The sequence below is a fragment of the Palaemon carinicauda genome, chromosome 36 (assembly GCF_036898095.1).
Source record: "Palaemon carinicauda isolate YSFRI2023 chromosome 36, ASM3689809v2, whole genome shotgun sequence".
In the NCBI taxonomy this organism is placed as follows: Eukaryota; Metazoa; Arthropoda; class Malacostraca; order Decapoda; family Palaemonidae; genus Palaemon; species Palaemon carinicauda.
In genome coordinates this window covers 2,453,403-2,478,402 of record NC_090760.1, presented here as the reverse complement: position 1 = coordinate 2,478,402, position 25,000 = coordinate 2,453,403, and the positions used below count along the sequence as shown (strand labels likewise).

At 35.2% G+C, this 25,000-nt stretch overlaps 1 long non-coding RNA gene across 1 annotated transcript in view; it reads left to right on the top strand.

Moving 5' to 3' along the window:
* LOC137628330 (uncharacterized) overlaps positions 1 to 15,497 on the top strand; it is a 32,133-nt gene extending 16,636 nt beyond the window's left edge. The window contains exons 2-3 of the long non-coding RNA XR_011041330.1: positions 13,437 to 13,549; positions 14,605 to 15,497. This is a non-coding gene — a long non-coding RNA (uncharacterized lncRNA). The remainder of the gene's footprint in view (positions 1 to 13,436; positions 13,550 to 14,604) is intronic.
* The last annotated feature ends 9,503 nt before the right edge of the window (positions 15,498 to 25,000 follow it).

Sequence of the window (25,000 nt, the reverse complement as noted above, 5' to 3'; positions counted from 1 at the left end):
TCGTATACTTAATCTGAAAAACTAGATTTTTAGAGGTTCTTATACTTTTTTGTTTTAGATGTTCCTCTATTATTTCGTATACTTATTCTGAAAAACACTTAGATTTTATGACTTTAATTCAATTTAGATGTTCTTATACTCTTTAGATGTTCATATATTTCTTATCGTTATTTTGATGTTCCTATACATAATTCCAACGTGCAAAATGCTAAAGAGCATTAAATATTTTAGACAACTTTACAATAGACAGAATCATCTTTTGGAAATGGAACAAAGCGTTTCACCCTCATCTTGCGAACAAAACGTTTCACCCTCATCAATAGAACAAAACGTTTCACCCTCATTAATAGAACAAACCGTTTCACCCTCATTAATAGAACAAAACGTTTCATCCTCATCAATAGAACAAAACGTTTCACCCTCATTAATAGAACAAAACGTTTCATCCTCATCAATAGAACAAAACGTTTCACCCTCATCAATAGAACAAAACGTTTCACCCTCATCAATAGAATAAAACGTTTCACCCTCATCAATAGAATAAAACGTTTCACCCTCATCAATAGAATAAAACGTTTCACCCTCCACCCTCATCAATAGAATAAAACGTTTCACCCTCCACCCTCATCAATAGAATAAAACGTTTCACCCTCATCAATAGAATAAAACGTTTCACCCTCATCAATAGAATAAAACGTTTCACCCTCCACCCTCATCAATAGAATAAAACGTTTCACCCTCCACCCTCATCAATAGAATAAAACGTTTCACCCTCCACCCTCATCAATAGAATAAAACGTTTCACCCTCCACCCTCATCAATAGAATAAAACGTTTCACCCTCCACCCTCATCAATAGAATAAAACGTTTCACCCTCCACCCTCATCAATAGAATAAAACGTTTCACCCTCATCTTGCGAACACAGTGGCCTCTCGCTTTTCGCTCCCAAAAAGTAAATGTTGAGAAAAGTTTCTCTACAAACTCCATTCTCTCTCCTTTTTTTATTTAAGATGAAAAAAGAAACATTTAAAGAGCTTTAAAGGAACACATTTGGAGAGAAAAACTCTAGATCTAGTTTTCATTTCTCCTTCGATTTTTGGATATGTTCTCTTGTGAATTTTATTTCATAATTGTCGAGACATTACTACTACTACTACTACTACTACTACTACTACTACTACTACTACTACTACTACTACTACTACTAATAATAATAATAATAATAATAATAATAATAATAATAATCACAACCCCAGTTGGAAAAGCAGGACGTTACTAGCCCAGGGGCCCCAAAAGGGAAAAAAGCCCAGTGAGGAACGAAAACAAGGAAAAATAAAATATTCTAAGAACAGCAACAGGATCAAAGTAAATATTTCATATATAAACTCTAAGTTCTTTTTTAAGATGAAGCTGCCCTTACACTAGCACGGGCTCTTGTTATTAGAGAAGCCCTTCAGCTAAGGAGGATTGTAGTTTAGAACACTGGACTCTGCCATTTTGAATCAAGAATTAGTGTGTTCAGTTTTATTATTATTATTACTTGCTAAGCAACAAACCTGGTTGGAAAAGAAGGATGCTATAAGCCCAGGGACCCCAACAGGAAATGTCACTCATTTTGTTTTTGTGTTTAGTTTCCTGTTTCTGACAGACGTAACTTTACTATATCCTGACAATCCGTATATTTAATCATACATTGATAGGTTAGGGCTTTGATTGAGGGTTTAGTTGATTAGAGCTTTGATTTAGGGTTTAGTGATTAGGGCTTTAATTGAGGGTTTGGTTGATTATGGATTTGATTGAGGGTTTGGTTGATTAGGGCTTTGATTTCGGGTTTGGTTGATTATGGATTTGATTTAGGGTTTGATTGATTAGGGATTTGATTGATTAGGGCTTTAATTGAGGGTTTGGTTGATTATGGATTTGATTGAGAGTTTGGTTGATTGGGGCTTTGATTTAGGGTTTGGTTGATTAAGGATTTGATTTAGGGTTTGATTGATTAGGGATTTGATTGATTAGGGCTTTAATTGAGGGTTTGGTTGATTATGGATTTGATTGAGGGTTTGGTTGATTATGGATTTGATTGAGGGTTTGGTTGATTATGGATTTGATTGAGGGTTTGGTTGATTAGGGCTTTGATTTAGGGTTTGGTTGATTAAGGATTTGATTGAGGGTTTGATTGATTAGGGATTTGATTGAGGGTTTGATTGATTAGGGATTTGATTGAGGGTATGGTTGATTAGGGTTTTGCTTGAAGGTTTGGTTGATTAGGGCTTGGTTGATTGAGGGTTTGGTTGATTGGGGCTTTGATTGAGGGATTGGATGGAGGGTTTTAGTGATTAGGGTTTTGCTTGAAGGTTTGATTGATTAGGGCTTTAATTTAGGGTTGTGTTGATTATGGGTCTAATTTATTTGGGATTTGATCTGGTTTTTTTTTTTTTTTTTTTTTTTTTTTTTTTTGGTTTGGTTTATGAAGGGTTTTGATTGATTATCGGTTTGAGAGATTTGGCGTTTGATTGGAGTATAGAGTAGCCTTATAACCAATGTCTTCAAACCTACGGGTGGTGCCATATCCTATGGCCACACAATCATGGATTTGAGTTTTATGGCTTCATATGAAAACAAAACTGTAATACTCCTTTTCATTTAGATATATGTGAGCTCCTATTTAACCAGTTAATTTTAACACAAACAGCAGGGACCCTTTTACCTGTCACGCCAGATAACCACTAGAGTGTTATTGGGTCCTTTGACTGGTCGTACAGTACTACATTGGATCCCTCTCTCTGGTTACGGCTCGTTTCAACTTTGCCCACGCATACACAGAAGGGTCTGGCCTATTCTTTACATATTCTCCTCTTTCCTCTTGATACCACTGAAATTACCAAACAATTCTTTTTCTCTCAAGAGGTTAACTACTGCTCTGTAATTGTTCAGTGACTACTTTCCTTTGGTAAGGGTAGAAGAGACTCTTTAGCTATGGTAAGCAGCTCTATTAGGAGGACGACACTCCAAAATCACACCATTGTTCTCTAGTCTTGGGTAGTGCTATTACCTCTGTATCATGGTCTTCCGCTGTCTTGGATTAGAGATCTCTTGGTTGAGGGTACACTCGGGCACACTATTCTATCTTGTTTCTCTTCCTCTTGTTATTTACAAGTTTTTATAGCTTGTATAGGAACGATTAATTTTGTTAGTATTTTTCTTAAACTTCTTGTACATTTTCCTTATCTCCTTTCCTCGCTGGGCTATTTTCCCTTGAGCCCTTAGGCTTATAGCATCTTGCTTTTCCAACTAGCAAGTAATAACAACAACAACAACCCAATCGATTCCCATATTTGCATTTTGGTGTGTTGCTAGAAATGGAAGATCATTATGATAAATAGCAATTATAATATAAGCTCATTATAAAAGCTGGCAATTCATTATAACCAATCCTTGAAATTTTCGTCAAACCAAGACATTATAAGACATAATTGAACGAGAGAAATGCCTGACTCTCAAGTGTGTGTATGTGTGAACCTTTGCCACATGCAAGATGATGTTTGTTACTGCGTATTGGAGAGGAGTGGGGCGACTTAAGAGACATCTAGAAAGGAGGGGGGGCGTTGGGGGGGGCGGGGCGCTAGGACCCACAGAAACTTTAGGCTCCCTTGATGAACTTGACTTTCCTCTTTAAGTGCTAAGTTTCCTCGCCGGTTTAATCCTCAGCATCTATTTAATCTCGGTGTTTGTTTGCAAAGCATTTCGGGGAAAGTCTTCCAACAGCTCTCAAAAGGAAGGAGACCCCCCCCCCCCTCTCTCTCTCTCTCTCTCTCTCTCTCTCTCTCTCTCTCTCTCTCTCTCTCTCTCTCTCTCTCTCTCTCTCTCTCTCTCTCTCCAGCTGTGGGCTTTTCCTACTTATTAACCATTCTTATATCAATTGGCTACCGATTCTTTCCCATTCCCTGATTTCTTCCTTGCTTGGGCTACAAAAATACACCAAACTCCCCTTCCTAAACTGTTTTAACTCTTTAGAAAAGTATGAAGAAACCTACGCCTCTTAATGAGACATCACAGCGCAGTTTGAGGTCCTCTTTATTTGACATCCCACCCGTAGTTTCGTGTCCTCTTCAGGGGATATGCGGGAAAATTTAGGGTCCTCTTTAGGGGACATACAGCGCAATTTAGGGTTCTCTTAAGGGGACACAGTGCAATTTAGGGTCCTCTTTAGAGGACAGACAGCGCAATTTAGGGTCCTCTTTAGAGGACATACAGCGCAATTTAGGGTCCTCTATAGAGGGCATACAGCGCAATTTAGGGTCCTCTATAGAGGGCATACAGCGCAATTTAGGGTTCTCTTAAGGGGACACAGTGCAATTTAGGGTCATCTTTAGGGGACATACAGCGCAATTTAGGGTTCTCTTAAGGGGACACAGCGCAATTTAGGGTCCTCTTTAGGGGACATACAGCGCAATTTAGGGTTCTCTTAAGGGGACACAGTGCAATTTAGGGTCCTCTTTAGAGGACATACAGCGCAATTTAGGGTCCTCTTTAGGGGACATACAGCGCAGTTTAGGGTCCTCTTTAGGGGACATACAGCGCAATTTAGGGTTCTCTTAAGGGGACACAGTGCAATTTAGGGTCCTCTTTAGAGGACATACAGCGCAATTTAGGGTCCTCTTTAGGGGACATATAGCGCAGTTTAGGGTCCTCTTTGGGGGACATACAGCGCAATTTAGGGTTCTCTTAAGGGGACACAGTGCAATTTAGGGTCCTCTTTAGAGGACATACAGCGCAATTTAGGGTCCTCTTTAGGGGGACATACAGCGCAGTTTAGGGTCCTCTTTAGGGGACATACAGCGCAATTTAGGGTTCTCTTAAGGGGGGACAGTGCAATTTAGGGTCCTCTTTAGAGGACATACAGCGCAATTTAGGGTCCTCTTTAGGGGACATACAGCGCAGTTTAGGGTCCTCTTTAGGGGGACATTTCCGTACAGTTTTCATGTCCTCTTTATGGCGCATTCAGTGCAGTTTTCGGCTTCCTCATGGTACGTCCCAGCGCGATTTTGGGTCTTCTTTATTGGACATTCCAGCGCAGTTTCAATTTCTCTTTGAGACATCTTACCAGTTTTTGTTCCTTTTTATGGGACATCCCAGCGCAGTTTTGGTTCTTCTTTATGGGACACCCCAGCACAGTTTTGGGTCATCTTTATGGGACATAACCACCAGTTTCGGTTCCCCTGTATGGAACATCCAGCTCCGTTTTGGATCCTCCTTAAGGGACATTCCAGCACAGTTTCGGGTTCTCTTTATGGGACATTCTACCAGTTTTGGATCCTTTTTATAGGACATTCTACCAGTTTTGGTTCCTTTTTATAGGACATTCTTCCAGTTTTGGTTCCTTTTTATAGGACATTCTACCAGTTTTGGTTCCTTTTTATTGGACATTCTAACAGTTTTGGTTCCTTTTTATAGGACATTCTTCCAGTTTTGGTTCCTTTTTATAGGACATTCTTCCAGTTTTGGTTCCTTTTTATAGGACATTCTACCAGTTTTGGATCCTTTTTATAGGACATTCTACCAGTTTTGGTTCCTTTTTATAGGACATTCTTCCAGTTTTGGTTCCTTTTTATAGGACATTCTACCAGTTTTGGTTCCTTTTTATTGGACATTCTAACAGTTTTGGTTCCTTTTTATAGGACATTCTTCCAGTTTTGGTTCCTTTTTATAGGACATTCTTCCAGTTTTGGTTCCTTTTTATAGGACATTCTTCCAGTTTTGGTTCCTTTTTATAGGACATTCTTCCAGTTTTGGTTCCTTTTTATAGGACATTCTTCCAGTTTTGGTTCCTTTTTATAGGACATTCTACCAGTTTTGGTTCCTTTTTATAGGACATTCTTCCAGTTTTGGTTCCTTTTTATAGGTCATTCTACCAGTTTTGGTTCCTTTTTATTGGACATTCTAACAGTTTTGGGTCCTTTTTATTGGACATTCTACCAGTTTTGGTTCCTTTTTATTGGACATTCTACCAGTTTTGGTTCCTTTTTATAGGACATTCTTCCAGTTTTGGTTCCTTTTTATAGGACATTCTACCAGTTTTGGTTCCTTTTTATAGGACATTCTTCCAGTTTTGGTTCCTTTTTATAGGACATTCTACCAGTTTTGGTTCCTTTTTATAGGACATTCTTCCAGTTTTGGTTCCTTTTTATAGGTCATTCTACCAGTTTTGGTTCCTTTTTATTGGACATTCTAGCAGTTTTGGGTCCTTTTTATTGGACATTCTACCAGTTTGTGTACCATTTTATGGGGACATCCCAGGGCAGTTTTAGGTCCTCTTTATGGGACATCCCACCACACATTCGTCCCTTTTTATGGGACCCTCAACGAGAGAAAACCTGAGGTCTTTGTCCTGCAGTGGAGTAGAAAAAGTGCATATTTGTAGTGTGTGTATATATATATATATATATATATATATATATATATATATATATATATTATATATATATATACACACTCATAAATACACATACATACAATATATATATATATATATATATATATATATATATATATATATATATATATATATATATATATATATATATACTGTATACATACATATATACATATATATATACTGTATACATACATATATACATACATATTCCTCTCTTCCAATCCTTTTATTGAAAAATCTTCTTCCTGCTCTTCCCCTCCCCCCCCCATCCACTTGCCTGAAGAAGGCTGACGTCTCCAGTCAGAGAGACTCCGCCATCACACAAATCCCAACTTTGCAGAGATTTTTTCTTTTTTCTTCCTCCCTCGGAATTCCATCAGCCAGGTTATTGAAAAGTTTCCGGTCCAACAACCTCAGTCGACCTTTTAAAATGGACATCTTGAATTTAGCTGCGATATATCAAGAGGAATATATATATTTTCTTTCGCTTTTTCCCCATCTCTCGTCTCGAAAGGTAAATCGCTCACCGGAATTGTTTATTCAAACATTTGTTTCGATTATGAAGCTCTCTGCGAGGTCGGTCGCTTTGCCTTGCCCCTTCTTCAAAGGGAGTTGGGATCCGTCTTCTCTGATCGAGGGGCGTTTTACGAAAGGATTGAAATCTTTTAAGGAAAATTTGGATTTTTGGTGGAAATTTTAGGCCATTTTCTACCCTGTCTGTGTATTTATAATTGATAGTCGTCTACTTTCTTATGTCTTTTAGAATATTTTATATATTTGGTATATTTCGTCTACTTTACTTTCTGTCCTTTAGAATATTTTATATCTTTGGTATATTTCGTCTACTTTGCTGTCTGTCCTTTAGAATATTTTATATCTTTGGTATATTTCGTCTACTTTACTGTCTGTCCTTTAGAATATTTTATATCTTTGGTATATTTCGTCTACTTTGCTGTCTGTCCTTTAGAATATTTTATATCTTTGGTATATTTCGTCTACTTTATTGCCTGTCCCTTTAGAATATTTTATATCTTTGGTATATTTCATCTACTTTACTGTCTGCCCTTTAGAATATTTTATATCTTTGGTATATTTCGTCTACTTTGCTGTCAGTCCTTTTGAATATTTTATATCTTTGGTTTATTTCGTCTACTTTACTGTCTGTCCTTTAGAATATTTTATATCTTTGGTATATTTCGTCTACTTTACTTTCTGTCCTTTAGAATATTTTATATCTTTGATATATTTCGTCTACTTTACTTTCTGTCTTTTAGAATACTTTATATCTTTGGTATATTTCATCTACTTTGTTGTCTGTCCTTTAGAATATTTTATATCTTTGGTATATTTCGTCTACTTTACTTTCTGTCTTTTAGAATACTTTATATCTTTGGTATATTTCATCTACTTTGTTGTCTGTCCTTTAGAATATTTTATATCGTTGGTATATTTCGTCTACTTTACTTTCTGTCCTTTAGAATATTTTATATATTTGGTATATTTCGTCTACTTTGTTGTCTGTCCTTTAGAATATTTTATATCTTTGGTATATTTCGTCTACTTTACTGTCTATCCTTTAGAATATTTTATATCGTTGGTATATTTCGTCTACTTTACTTTCTGTCTTTTAGAATATTTTATATCTTTGGTATATTTCGTCTACTTTACTGTCTGTCCTTTAGAATATTTTATATCTTTGGTATATTTCGTCTACTTTGTTGTCTGCCCTTTAGAATATTTTATATCTTTGGTATATTTCGTCTACTTTGCTGTCTGCCCTTTAGAATATTTTATATCTTTGGTATATTTCGTCTACTTTACTGTCTGTCCTTTAGAGTATTTTATATCTTTGGTATTTTTCGTCTACTTTACTGTCTGTCCTTTAGAATATTTTATATCTTTGGTATATTTCGTCTACTTTACTTTGTCCTTTAGAATATTTTATATCTTTTGTATATTTCGTCTACTTTACTTTCTGTCCTTTAGAATATTTTATATCTTTGGTATATTTCGTCTACTTTACTGTCTGTCCTTTAGAATATTTTATATCTTTGGTATATTTCGTCTACTTTACTGTCTGTCCTTTTGAATATTTTATATCTTTGGTATATTTCGTCTACTTTACTGTCTGTCCTTTAGAATATTTTATATCTTTGGTATATTTCGTCTACTTTACTGTCTATCCTTTAGAATATTTTATATCTTTGGTATATTTCGTCTACTTTACTGTCTATCCTTTAGAATATTTTATATCTTTGGTATATTTCGTCTACTTTGTTGTCTGCCCTTTAGAATATTTTATATCTTTGGTATATTTCGTCTACTTTGCTGTCTGCCCTTTAGAATATTTTATATCTTTGGTATATTTCGTCTACTTTACTGTCTGTCCTTTAGAGTATTTTATATCTTTGGTATTTTTCGTCTACTTTACTGTCTGTCCTTTAGAATATTTTATATCTTTGGTATATTTCGTCTACTTTACTTTGTCCTTTAGAATATTTTATATCTTTTGTATATTTCGTCTACTTTACTGTCTGTCCTTTAGAATATTTTATATCTTTGGTATATTTCGTCTACTCTACTGTCTGTCCTTTTGAATATTTTATATCTTTGGTATATTTCGTCTACTCTACTGTCTGTCCTTTAGAATATTTTATATCTTTGGTATATTTCGTCTACTCTACTGTCTGTCCTTTAGAATATTTTATATCTTTGGTATATTTCGTCTACTCTACTGTCTGTCCTTTAGAATATTTTATATCTTTGGTATATTTCGTCTACTCTACTGTCTGTCCTTTTGAATATTTTATATCTTTGGTATATTTCGTCTGCCTTGCCATTTGTCTATTCGTCCATTTAAGGTTGAGTATTTATATTTCGTCTGCCTTGCCATCTGTCTATTCGTCCATGTAAGGTTAAGAGTATTTATATTTCGTCTGCCTTGCCATTTGTCTATTCGTCCATTTAAGGTTGAGTATTTATATTTCGTCTGCCTTGCCATCTGTCTATTCGTCCATGTAAGGCTAAGAGTATTTATATTTCGTCTGCCTTGCCATCTGTCTATTCGTCCATTTAAGGTTAAGAGTATTTCTATCTTCTAGATATTTAATAACCATAAGAGATATAGATATCACATTTGACATACGTATTTCAATCATGAAATGTTACTATGCGGTGTTGCCGGGTCAAAGGTTAAAATGGAGTTTGTGATATACAAAAAGGCTGTAATCTTTTTGGTGATTTTTATGCTATTTTTACCTTGTCCAGGCGTTAATAATTGACCCTCGTCTGCCTTGCTATCTGTCCTTAAGAGTAGTTTTATCTTCTCTATATTTTATAACCATAATAGATATATAGACTTCATATTTGACGTATGTACTTCAGTAATGAATTATAACTGAGGTGCTATTATTAATTATTATTATTATTATTATTATTATTATTATTATTATTAATTGCTGAAGCTACAACCCTAGTTGGAAAAGCAGATGCTATAAACCCAAGGGCTCCAACAGGGAAAATAGCCCAGTGAGGAAAGGAAACAAGGTTAAGGTTAAGTATGAGTTTGCTATCATCTGGGACATTGTTTTCCCCAAACACATCTTTGTGTAATGATGTTGTTTCTTGGTTGTGATGGTTTCGCCTCCCTCCCTCTCTCCATCTCCTCCCTCCCTCTCTCTCTCCATCTCCTTCTTCCCTCTCTCTCTCCATCTCCTTCTTCCCTCTCTCTCTCCATCTCCTTCTTCCCTCTCTCTCTCCATCTCCTTCTCTCTCTCTCTCTCTCTCTCTCTCTCTCTCTCTCTCTCTCTCCTTCCTCTCTCTCCTCTCTCTCCTCTCTCTCCATCTCCTCCTTCCCTCTCTCCTCCCTCTCCTCTTTCCCTCTCTCTCATCTCTCTCCTCTCTCCTCCCTCTCTCCATCTCTCTCTCTCTCTCTCTCTCTCTCTCTCTCTCTCTCTCTCTCTCTCTCTCCTCTCTCTCTCTCTCTCCTCTCCATCTCTCTCTCTCTCTCTCTCTTCTCCATCTCTTCCTTCCCTCTCTCTCTCTCCATCTCTTCCTTCCCTCTCTCTCTCTCTCCATCTCTTCCTTCCCTCTCTCTCTCTCTCCATCTCTTCCTTCCCCCTCTCTCTCTCTCCATCTCCTCCTTCCCTCTCTTTCCCTATCTCTCCAACTCCTCCTTCCCTCTCTCTCCATTTCCTCCATCTCCTCCTTCCCTCTCTCTCCATTTCCTCCTCCTCCTCCTCCATCTCCTTCCCCCTCTCCATCTCCTTCCCTCTCTCTCCATCTCCTCCTTCCCTCTCTCTCTCTCCCTCTCCTCCTTCCCTCTCTCTCTCTCCCTCTCCTCCTTCCCTCTCTCTCTCTCCCTCTCCTCCTTCCCTCTCTCTCTCTCCCTCTCCTCCTTCCCTCTCTCCTCCTCCTCCTCCTCCTCCTCCTCCTCATGGTTCTTTCAGCAGTCCAGGAATGGTTTATTACATTTTGCGATTCGGTCTTTGGAAACAAGAAATATTTTAAAAGATGTTTATTTGATTTTCAGTGGTGCGCGTCATTGCAATAGATATTAATTGTGTTTTCCCACAGGGAAAGAGAACTCTGAATAATGTAGGCTTCAAATCATGAAGCTTGCAAGCTATCCATTGTTTTAGCATTGATTTTGTGTTTATATATATATATATATATATATATATATATATATATATATATATATATATATAATATATTATATATATACACACATATATATATATAATATATATATATCTTCTTCCCAGCTTTATCCCTATTCGGGGTCGCCGTTTCTAATGAGTCTCTTCCATCTCCCTCTGTCCTGTGTCATTTCCTCCCATACTCCCTTCTCCCTCATATCATCTCTAATGCAATCTCTCCACCTGGTCTTAGGTCTTCCTCTCCTTCGTGTTCCATCCACCTCCACGTCCATCACTTCTCTTGCCATGTGTTGCCCTTCTCTTCTCATCAGGTGGCCATACCATCTTAACCTTGCCTCTTGCACTTTCTTTGATGCCTCAGTGACTTTTACTGTACCCCTAATATGTTCATTTCTAACCCTGTCCTTTTTGGTTACTCCACTCATCCACCTAAGCATCTTCATCTCGGTTACGTTCAACTTTCTACCATCTGTTTTCTTTAGGGGTGCTGCTTCCAATCCATATGTCATTGCTGGTCTGACCACTGCCTTGTGCATTCTGCCCTTCAATCTTATAGGGACTTTCCTATCACATATGATACCAGACACCTTCCTCCAGTTGTTCCAACCACACTGAATCCGGTTGTTAATTTCCTCTTCCATGTTCCCCCCATTGTCGATCACTGAACCAAGGTACTTGAATTTATGAACCCTTTTGATGTTTCCTCCGCCTAATTTGATCGTTGTTTGCTGGTCGCCATCCATCTCGGTTGTCATATACTCTGTCTTCTTCCTGCTTATTCTTAAACCTCTACTCTCCAAGGCATATCTCCATCTTTCTAGTTTCCCCTCCAGTTCTTCCCTGTTCTCGGCTACCAAGACTATATCATCTGCATAGAGCAGACACCATGGTGGCTCCTCCTTGACATCCTCTGTTAACACATCCAAGATGATGTTAAACAGGAGTGGGCTTAGAGCAGATCCCTGATGTAGCCCGACTCCAACTTGGAAATTTTCTGTTCTTCCAACTGTAGATCTGACGCTGGTCTTTACATTTCTATACATCTCCCTGATCATTCTGACATACTTCTCCATCACTCCTCTCCCCCTGAGACATCTCCATATTTCCTGTCGTGGTACTCTGTCATATGCCTTCTCTAGGTCTATAAAGGCCATATGCAAGACCTTTTGCTTCTCTCTGTACTTTTCCATAATTTGTCTCAAATCGAAAATACCATCCACAGTACTAAGCCCCTTCATGAATCCTAGTTGCTGTCTACCGATGGAAACTTGCTGCCGTAATCTTTCATCCATAATTCTTTCAAATACCTTCAGTGTATGTGACATGAGTTTTATTCCTCGATAATTTTCACAACACTGTATGTCCCCTTTCTCTTTGAATATTGGGATTAATATACTTTCCCTCCATTTTTCGGGTATTGTCTCACTTTCCATAATCTTTTTCATTAACTGCCACAATATGTCAATTCCTTCCTCATCAAGAGCCTTCCAGGCTTCTGCAGGTATGCCATCTGGTCCCACAGCTTTACCATTTTTCATCTTTCCCAGTGCCCCTCTAACCTCAGCTTTTGTTATTTATGTGACTGGTCCACAATTTGTGTGTCCGTCTCCTCTTAGAAATCTTTCATTTTCTTCATTCAGTAAGGCCTCAAAATATTCTTCCCATCTCTTTATTATGTCTCTCTCATTTCTCAGTATATTTCCATCCTTATCCTTAATCTGTCTTATGTGTGTTATATCCTTGGTATTCTTATTTCTCATGTGTGCTAGTTTAAAGATCTTTCCTTGCCCTTCCTTGGTATCCAACTCTTTGTAAAGCTGATCATATGCTCTATCCTTAGCAATTGCTACAATTTTCTTTGCTAATTTATATAATATATATATACACATATATATATATGAATACTATATATATATATGTGTGTGTAAATACATTAGTGTATATTTATATACATATATATATTATATATATACATATATATATATACATATATATATATTATATATATATATACTGTATATATATATACATATATATATATATATATATATATATATATATATTATATATATATATATATATGTATGTGTATTATATATATATTATATATATACATATATTATATATATATTATATATATATACATATATTATATATATATATATATATATATATATGTGTGTGTGTGTGTGTGTGTGTGTGTGTGTGTGTGTAGATAGATAGATATTATTCCAATAATTAGTGTTAAAGAATTAGGTTTTGTCTAGAACATACATTACTAAACCGTTATTATTTCTTAATGCTTTCAAACTTACTGTATTTGCTCATTCCATTACAGGAGGAAATCAAACCCGTAGGACTCGATAAATGACATTCATGAGGATTTCACAGGATTAATAGAGCACTCAATGAATCCTAAGGATTTCAGACGCCCTAAGAATGGAAGTCGAGGTATGTACTGTATTCATCAAACGCAAGAAATAATTAATAGTTTATCCTTATAACAATTACATATTTTGGAATAACTCCTATTTTTTTATGGGATTCTTTTAAGGATTCTGTGCTGTTTAAGGTGGATATATAGTACTTCATTACATTCTTTGAGTCTTTGACATAATGAAAGCAGTAATCATTTTTATTATTTATTATTATTATTATTACCATTATTATTATTATTTATTGTTATTATTGTCATTCTTATTGTTATTATTATTAGTATTAGTATTATTATTATTTATCTATTATTTTTATTATTATTATTATTATTATTATTGTTGTTGTTGTTATTGTTATTCTCATTATTCTTATTATTATTAGTATTAGTATTATTATTTATTTATTAATATTTTATAATATTATTATTATTATTATTGTTATTGTTATTGTTATTATTATTAGTATTAGCATTGTTATTCATTTATTTATTATTATTATTATTATTATTATTATTATTATTACTTTCTAAGCTACAAACCTAGTTTAAAAAGCATAATACTATAAGCCCAAGGACTCCAGCAGGGAAAAATAGCTCAGTGAGGAAAGAAAATAAGTAAAAAAACTCCAAGAGAAGTTTAGAAATAATAACAAAAATAAATCATCCTCTTTTCAGTGAGTTTACTTTGAATTCTCTCTCTCTCTCTCTCTCTCTCTCTCTCTCTCTCTCTCTCTCTCCTCTCTCTCTCTCTCTCTCCCTCCTCTCTCTCTCTCTCTCTCTCTCTCTCTCTCTCTCTCTCTCTCTCAATTTCATATTTCCTGTGTCTTTATATCAGCACTTTGAGACATCAAAAATTTAGTAGAATAGTATTCTTGAAATATCACATGATCAGATAATGATGATTGTTGTTGTTTTTGTTGTTGTTGTAATTATTTTCATCATCAAAATTCTGGTATGAGTAAATTGAACTAAATTCATTCAGTTTAGCTCATAGTCATTAATACAATATTTTAAGAAATACTGCGAAAATTACAAAATTGCATTTGATATTTAATTGTGGTTATTATTTCAGATTACCTGATTAATGCTGAGAAAGAGGCTGAAGTAAAGGGTGCTGAAGTTTATGAAGATAAGTCAAGAATTGTCGAAATCCTCCCTTCAAGAAAAGCTCGCCTTTGGAGTTATCATTTCTTCAATAATTTATAGATATTACTGTTGTCTATTTCTTCACGTAGTAATTTTCAGAATGAAGAATTGGAATTTAAAGGTTCCTAAAAAGATTTAGTAAGAGTACAGAATAATCTTGTTCGAGTTACAATATATTATTCTTTCTTGTTTTAGCTCTTGGATGAGAGGAGAAAAATGAGGGTGTTGATGATAAAGATAGCAGAATTAAAATGTAAAGGTTCCTAAAAAAAATTTAAGAGTACAGAATAATCTTTTTCGAGTTACAATATATTATTATTTGTGTCTTAGCTCTTGGCTAAGAGGAGACAAACCAGGGGTGTTGGTAAAAATAGCAGAATTAAAATGTAAAGGTTCCTTAAAAGATTTAGTAAGAGTACAGAATAATCTTGTTCGAGTTACAATATATTATTCTTTGTTGTGTCTTAGCTCTTGGCTAAGAGGAGTCAAATCAGGGTGCTGATGATAAAAATAGCAGAATTAAAATGTAAAGGTTCCCAAAAAGATTTATTAAGAGTACTGTACAGAATAATCTTGTTCAAGTTACAATATATTATTCTTTGTTGTGTCTTAGCTCTTGGCTAAGAGGAGTCAAATCAGGGTGCTGATGATAAAAATAGCAGAATTAAAATGTAAAGGTTCCCAAAAAGATTTATTAAGAGTACTGTACAGAATAATCTTGTTCAAGTTACAATATATTATTCTTACTTGTGTCTTAGCTCTTGGCTAAATGGAGCCAAACGAGGGTCTTGATGATAAAAGTAGCATCTCCTTCCCATCCCACTGTAGACCCCCCCCCCCCTCCCCCGTCCTTGTCTCTCCAAGTAAATTACATTCTCCTTTGACCCTAGTTCCTTTCTCATTTGACTTGTTCAGCCTGGGTGTTGTTGATAAAAATAGCAGAATAAAAATGTAAAGGTTCCCAAAAATATTTATTAAGAGTACTGTACAGAATTATCTTGTTCAAGATACAATATATTATTGTGTCGTAACTCTTGGCTAAGAGAAGACAAACCAGGGCGTTGTTTATAAAAATAGCAGAATTAAAATGTAAAGGTTACTAAAAGGATTTAAGAGAACAGAATAATCTTGTTCGAGTTTCAATATATTATTCTCATTTGTGTCTTAGATCTTGGCTAAGAGGAGCCAAACGAGGGTCTTGATGATATAGCCTAAGTAGCTTCTCCATCCCTTCCCACTGGTAGAACCGCCCCCCATCCCCTATCTCCAAGTAAATAACATTCCCCCTTGTTCATAGTTCCTTTCTCATTTGACTTGTTCAGCCAGGGTGTTGTTGATAAAAATAGAAGAATTAAAATGTAAAAGCTCCAAAAATATTTATTAAGGGTACTGTACTAAATAATCTTGTTCAAGTTGCAATATTTCATTCCTACTTGGTAAGTTACATTCTCCCTTTACCTCAGTTCCTCTCTCTTTTGACTTGTTCACACTACAGTGTAGTCTTCTTCACCACTTTGGGTCTTTATTTTGTTACTTTCCACTTGAATTGTCTTGAATCATTCACAACCGTGCTGTTTGAAGTTTGTATACACACTTGTACAAAGGACTTTTTATGCTCTGTTAAGTTTGGATATACAGGGAGGTTAATATCTTCATGTCCATCTGTCTATAGTGTTTGTTTATGCTTTTGTATTTCTAACACAATATTGGCATCTAGAGGTTTTTATCTTATTTTGGAGAATGGGTCAGTGTAAAAGTTGACTGTCTGTCTGTCTGGCGATCAGTAGATACTCCTAAGTATTGTTAACAGTTGGTAAAATGAGTCTCTCCAGTTCATAGTATTCGGGTGTGTCGTATACTCTTTCTCAGTACCAGTTGTGATTACAATGTACTGCATCATAATCATCTTTTGTGGTCAACTTTTGTTACCTTTTAATACTTGAGCATTCAATCCCTCTGTCCAAATGTAAAATACAGGGCAGTATTTGAAAATTTCATTTAGAGTAAGATTTAGTACTTGTCTGGAGGCAACAGAACTTACCCAAAGCTATGTATATCACCATGCTTAGCAAGCTACTCTTACAGTATCCATTTTGAGAATGAAAGGTTTGTCTGGGCATCATAACCTATTTGATCTTTATTCTTGAACTGATCAATAGTGGTGTTATTCACAACATCAGTTGGTAGTCTGTTCAAAATCTTGAATGTGAAGGATTTTCTGTTTACAGTTTCTAGCCTTTGGCTCTAATTTGGTTACTACCCAAGGTAAATAGCTACATGTAGTCTTTCAGCTATTTACTCTTTTTGGGTATCTTAAATTGCTATCAATTGACGTCTTAAAGTACGCTTTTCCAGAGGGTGCAAATTGAAATGTTCAAATCTACTCTTCCTTGAGTAGTTTCAAATTTGTGTATAACCTCCTTTTGAATGGTAATCGTCGGATGATTAGCTAGGCAAGGTCTAACTAGTGTATTATATAAGTTGATTACTGTACTGTCTTCTTTTTCATAATATTGCATTGACAAATTGTGTCTATCTACCATGGCACTTTCTCCAAATTTGGGAGGGTAGCCAACATCAAAAGAAACAAAAGGGATTCTTTCACTGTTCCTCCTTGCCTGATGAGTGGCTCAGCTGTGTTTGGTTGGTGCTGCTAGGGTGCCACAGCTTACCCTCCTCCACCACCTTCCACCACAAATGAAGCTTCGTATGCTGACTCACCTACTGCTGCTGCCTCAGTTTCACACCTGACCAAGCACTAGAGCATTCACCTCATACAGTTCCATCAACAAACAAATTGAACAACCATGGTGACATCACATATCCCTGTCTTAGCCCCAGTTTCAATGGCAACCATTCGCTCACCTCATTCCCTATAGAAATTTATGCTTTAATGCCTATATATATACTCTTCACTGCTTGCAACAATCTTCTTCCAATTCCACATAACCTCATCACATTCTGCATTGCGTCCCCGTCAACTCTACCACAAGTTTTCTCTAGATCCAATAATGCAAATATACCTCCTTACTTTTTGCTAATTATTTCTCGCTTATGTGCCTGACTATAAAATTCTTATCTATAAATCACCTTCACCTCTAAAATGAATCCTCCTTTTTGTTCTTAATCCTATTAATTAAAACATTAACATAAACGTTTTCAGGCAAACTTGATAAACTAATACCCCTTTACCTTTGTTTAGTGTAACAATACACGCACACCCAGTTCACAGACATCACTGACAACATAAAACATATATTAAACAGTCTCGCCAACTTTTTAGCACAGTCACACCCCATTCCTTCAACACCTCAGCCCTCACACCATCCATTCTAGGTGCTGCTTCTGCTCTTGTCTCATCTAGTGCTCTCCTCACTTCCCCTTTTGTAATCTCTCTCTCTCTCTCTCTCTCTCTCTCTCTCTCTCTCTCTCTCTCTCTCTCTCTCTCTCTCTCTCTCTCCATCACTGGCACCTCAACACCTGCAATAGCAATTATATCTGCGTCCCTATTGTCCTCAACACTGGCACTCTTTTAAAATATTCAACCCATATTTTCCTCACCTCATCTCCTTTCAATAACCTTCCATTTTCATCTTTCACTTCCCTTCACTCCTCGATCCACCCTTCCTTACTCTTCACTTTTCCAAAATTACTACTTATTCTCTTATTACTAACTACCCAATGCTTAACCCCACCTCCAGTCAACCTCCTTCTTTGCCTCAGTCACCTTCCATTTTTCTAACACATTTTTCTCTATCTTTCATACTTCTCTATACTGTTATTCTACAGCCATTCTTCAAATACCATCTTTTTCTCTTCTACCATAATCTTCAGTCATTCATTCCACCACTCGCTGCCCTTTCTCATACTACTTCAAACAAACCTCTTACCAACAAAATGTTCTTTCGCTAACTTCCACTCCTACTCCAGATACCAGTTTCTCTCACTTTCAGTCATATGCCACTTCCAACCCTTCTTGATACAGTATTCACTTTTGACCTCTAGTTATTTCAAATCTTCCACCTTCACTACCTCTCTTTTACATTCCCTCGTTCTATTTCCCCATTCTTTTGCTACAAATCTTTTTACTTCAACCAAAATTATCAGACATACAAGTAGCCATACCCCTAAACATGTGCACACTTTTTAATCTTCAAATAATACTTCTTATCAGCACACAATCCATCAATGCTCTTTCTACCACTCTTCCATTTGCTAATCTTATCCATGTATACTTGTCTCTCATTTCTCGAAAAAACTATTAGTTACCTCCATCTTTTGTTCAATACACATATCTAGCAGTCTCTTCCCACTGTTATTTCCACTTGATACGCCATACTTCCCCATGACCTTTCCAGCACCCACTCTGGCATTTAAGCACCCAACACAACTAGATCTTTTTTTTTTTTGGTACTCGATCCTTCTACACACTTAGTTAACTCATTTCAGAAACCATTCAGCTCTTCTTCACTTTTCTCTCAATCCTACCCATGCACCCTAACAAAAGTCCAACATTATTTCTCCAACGTAACCCTTACCTACATTACCCTAGAGTGACGACACCTTCCATTCCACTATTTGGTCTCTCATCTATTCATTCAACAATAAAGTCACACCTTCTCGCTCTTCCCTCTTCAACCCCAGATGTTTTACTTGTCATTTCACTAAACATCACTTCACAATTTATATACGATAGCATTTTCTTTTCAACTTGTAACCAATGCTTAGAAGGTTGTAAAGTTACGAGTCGTAAAAATCTCATTTCCAAGTATTTCATTTTAACTCATTTTCATATGCAGCTTTTGTGTATGCCTTTACTATTCCAAAACTTTCATAGTTTTCTAAGTTTTCATACAATTGTAAGGCAATATTCCTATCTATACAAACTCTGGCACCTGGTTTAGTAGAATAACTAAATAAATTTCTCATCCTGAAGTCCAGGTCCTTTATATAGATGCTATAGGGCATAATACTAAGTACCCAACCCTAAAAACCCCTTTTCAGGTTTTGCCCTGGCTAGAAGTGTGTCCTATTTCTGTAACCCAGCTTGTCTTTTATTTGATCTTCTTGTATACCTAATTTCAACTTTTTCTCTTTTATTTGATGGGGTACATTGTCAGATGTCCTCAGGAAATTCATGGTAAGAGTCTTCAATCTTAATTTTTTAATTGAAATAGCTGAAACTCATTTTAAGCACCATGTTCTTATCCTAGTTTTTTTTCCTTTCTTTGTTTAGGTATTTGCTTCTGTCCTGGCTTATATTTTATTGTTATTTATGTGGTATCTTTTTCTATGTATAGTATTAGAAAATACATTCTATTCTTTGGAGGATTGCTTTTGCAAGCTAATGACCTTTGGGGCTAATTATATAATTGTCATTTAACTCTGAGCATTGAAAATTACCTCGACTCATTACCTACAGCGTTGTGTTGTCTACTCTAGCTGGATAGTTGCTAGTAGTGTCTGCAACCTCACCATCCTTGTTAGCTAGGAATGTGAGGTTTTGGAGAGCTTACAGGTCTACCTGATGAGTCGTCATTAGCCATTGCCTGGACCCCTCTAGTCCAAACATGGTGGAGAGAGGCATTGGGCGTTGATCATATTAATGAATGGGCAGTCTGGGACATAGTCCTGTGACTTGCCTCTGCCATTCATGAGAGACCTGTAAACTAAACATATATAAATGAGTGAGGTATTTGTGCTAGATATTAGCTGTACTTCAGGAATTTTTGGTCAGATATACTATTTAATTTCTACCTTTTCACAATACTTTTCAACCTTTTATATATCGAGTTCAAACTTGCATTAGTTTTTTTTGTAGCTCCTTCCTTGTAGATTGTATCAGGTAAATCTCCCTTGCCAATCAGATATAGGTTCCTCTTCCCCAGCATTTGGCTATAGGGTACAAATTCATAAATACAAATAAATAAAATGATTTGTCTTCTCTTAATCGAGTGTTATGGTGCAAGAGTAAGAGTTTTATATTTAGTCAAAGTGAAAGTAATTTTAGACTGATTCATTTATTGGAATTTTGAAATTGGAAAACTTCCATTTGCTTATGAAATCTATGTTGTTTTTTACATTCTTCTGACAAAACTGGTTTTAAAAATACCTTGGCTCTCCCCTCATATGTGTAAAGAAAAAATAATTATTATTGTCCAATGTTTTTCCCTTTTGGCTCAATGGAGAAAAATAATGCTTCAATTTTTTAAGCATTTCAAAGTCAGGTTGTAAACGAAGTAAGAAAATACACTGTTGCGGAGAAGTTAATAGGGTAAAACGATGTGGTAATAGGGAACTAAAGTTAGTGATTTAAACATTGTGTTTCTTTCTTAATTTGTTAAATTTGCATCACATTAGTCCTTTGTATAAAAACAGAAATTATTTTAGATATTCTCTCTCTAAAGATTTGCAAAATATAAATTACCTTTTCAAGAATTCCATTACTGTATAATTGATTAATTAATGGATTTGGAAATATTGTTAACTTTGTAATACTGTATTTAAGTAATTATGATTAACAAAGACATCTTTTATTGGGTTTTTATTAAATTGCGAATGCTATTAGGGATTAGTTCAATCCAAGTAAAGTAAAATGTTACTTGCAAAATATACCAGATGAAATGAGGGGAAAAGCCAAGTCCCAGTAGATAATGTTATGAATGGGAAGGTGGAAAGATATAATATTGGTTTTATCTTCAATATTTTTCCTTATCTTAATTGGATATATTTTTTCATTGGATGTGAATCAGATTTTATTGTGTTTTGGCCATGTGTGTACTTTTAAAGTTACATGTATTCTAAACATGAGGATGTGAGTCATATCTAAATGAGGAAGAATCTTAATTGACTTTTTAATTTGACACCAAATGAAAATTAATCATAGCATGACTTATTGACACTAAATGAGAAATAATCAAAGCATAGATTACATATTTGACACCAATTTTACTTTCTAAATGAAGATTAATCATAGCATGACTTAATTATTTGACTCTAAATGACGAGGATTCATAACCATGACTTATTTATTTGACTATTTGAATAAGGAGGAACCATTGCATGACTTATTTATTTGACTCTTTGAATGAGAAGAAACCATAGCGTGACTTATTTATTTGACTATAGATGAGGAGGAACCATAGCATGACTTATTTATTTGACTCTTTGAATAAGAAGAAACCATAGCATGACTTATTTATTTGACTCTTTAAATAAGGAGGAACCATAGCATGACTTATTTATTTGACTCTCTAAATGAGGAGGAACCATAGCATGACTTATTTATTTGACTCTTTGAATAAGAAGAAACCATAGCATGACTTATTTATTTGACTCTTTGAATAAGGAGGAACCATAGCATGACTTATTTATTTGACTCATTGAATAAGGAGGAACCATGGCATGACTTATTTATTTGACTCTTTGAATAAGAGGAAACCATAGCACGACTTATTTATTTGACTCTGAATAAGGAGGAACCATAGCATGACTTATTTGACACTCTCAATGAGGAGAAATCAAGGGATGGATTTTTATTTGACTGTAAATGAGGAAGAATCATAGCATGACTTATTTATTTGACTCTCTAAATGAGGAGGAAAACATAGATATTTTTTTGACTTTCTAAATGAGGTGGAATCATTAAAGGACTTATTTGACTCTAAATGAGGAAGAATCATAACATGACTCATTTATTTGACTCTCTAAATGAGGTGGAATCATAGCATGACTTATTTATTTGACTCTAAATGAGGTGGGATCATAGCATGACTTATTTATTTGAGACACTAAATGAGGAGGAATCATAGCATGACTTATTTATTTGACTCTAAATGAGGAGGAATCATAGCATGACTCATTTATTTGACACTTTAAATGAGGAGGAATCATAGCATGACTTATTCCATTGACACACTAAATGAGGAGGAATCATAGCATGACTTGTTTATTTGACTTTAAATGAGGAGGAAATCATAGCATGACATATTTATTTGACTTTAAATGAGGAGGAATCATAGCATGACTTATTCCATTGACACTAAATGAGGAGGAATCATAGCATGACTTATTCCATTGACACTAAATGAGGAGGAATCATAGCATGACTTATTCCATTGACACTAAATGAGGAGGAATCATAGCATGACTTATTCCGTTGACACTAAATGAGGAGGAATCATAGCATGACTTATTCCATTGACACTAAATGAGGAGGAATCATAGCATGACTTATTTATTTGATCTCTAAATGAGGAGGAATCATAGCATGACCTATTTATTTGACTCTCTAAATGTGGAGGAATCATAGCATAACTTATTTAAGACACTAAATGAGGAGGCGGCATGGCATGACATTTATTTGATCTCTAAATGAGGAGGAATCATAGCATGTCTTATTTATTCTATGCCCTAAATGGGGAAGAGTCAAAAGCATGGATTATTTAAACCGAATAGATTGAATACAGTTTTCAGATTTAAAAAAAAAAAAAATCTGGTCTGGGATAATCGAGAATGTTAAGCTTATGAATAAATGATAAATTCTGAATATCGAATAGAATAAAAGATCTCCAACCTTTGTTTAGTAGCAGATAATGGAATTAATTTTTTTGATTTTGTAAATTGTTGGATGTAAGAATATTACGGAGACTTATAATATACTATTGTTGATGAAGTTTTTTTTAAGATAACTAAGGATATAGAACTTTAATTTTCCTCTTTCATTTTTAATATGGAATCTGTTAGAATTAAAATTTAGTAATTGATATTCTAGTAAGTCATTGTAATTAGTCTTTCTTTTTCTCCCAACCTTTTGAAGGGGGTATTTTTATTTGCAATTGGTAACCTAACTCGTATTAACTTAACACACTTTGTTTAACCAACTATTTTCTATTAGTGGTACATGGTGCTGTATCCTTCTCTGTACCTTATCCAGACTGCGTTCTTATTCCATTTCATACTGTTCATCCATCCCATTATTTTTTTTTTTTTTTTTTTTTTTTTTTTTTTTTTGTGATATTTTAATTAGTAATGATAGTAGGCTTAAAAGTATACATAAATTTGGCAATAAAAAGTTTTCACCATATCTCCATTATTCTCACTAAATGTCTTGCAGTTTTCATAGTCAGGTTTGAAAAGTTGGAAGCTTGCTTGAAATCTGTCAGGATGTAGGACCTACAGGTAAATAGTAATGCAGGATGGGTGCAACAATCGCTTAAATTAGTTAATGATAGCCTCAATAACCTACCTTTTTCCTTTTTGATAGAATCATGATTCATTTATTATTTCCATCTTAACTTGTAGTCACCAGATCATGCGTCTTCTTTTATTATTGAAATGATTAATTTGGAATATACGTCATAGAACTATTTATTAAATCGCCATAAATTCTATAAATGTATTTTACAGTTTTCATTCACAGTTTTTGCCAAGTTTAACATTTATGTGTTAGATAACTAGGTTAGATATATCAGCATCTTTTTCACCATTCATGTTCATATATCGGTTCTTACTTTACAATTTAGGCGTTAACGTTAATTTCACTTTCTCGTGTGTGCTTTCTTCTTGAATATCAGTCTAATGGCTCCACCGGTGTCCCTCTTACATTTTTAGACCCCTCAAAATTTCTCTTCTAATACTTTCTCTTCTATGTTTATACTCGTAACGAAGTGCTTTTCTTACTTCTCATCCCTTGTTAGTTTATCACCATCCTTAGTCCAAATATGTTTCTGTAAAACCATCTTGTGTTTTTTTATTTGGGGTATTGCATTCCTTCTATGTATTACTCACTCACTCCTGGAATTACATTTTCTTGGTATGCCTCCACTGAATTTGATTTAACCTTCATCTTAATTTTTTTCTTTTTTTATCTTGAACTGAAACCCTTTTCTTCTGTGGCATAATGCTGTTCACACAGTCACATGCCCTTTGATTCATTATTACTCGTAATGTCATCTTGATGACTAATAAAAGACAGAGCGGTGACTCCTGATGGACTTCAACATTTATATCATATATTCTCCACTCATTGTTTACAATTTACAACTTGTGTTATTTATAGAGCAATTCTTTCACTTGTTCTTTTGAACTTCAACTACTACTACTATAGTGTTCTGCCTAAGGCAGGTCCATTCATGGATTATTTGCCCTCCATAAGTCTCCATTCCTGGCCACCTCTTTTAGCTCTTTATACCTTCTTTTTCCTTCCTCTTGGCCTTCGTCATTCAAATTTACCTTCTATAATGTCCTTCAGTAATCCATCTCCTCTTGAAATGTGTCCTGTCCAGTTTTTATGTCTTCTCTATTGTTGTATTTAGGGTTCT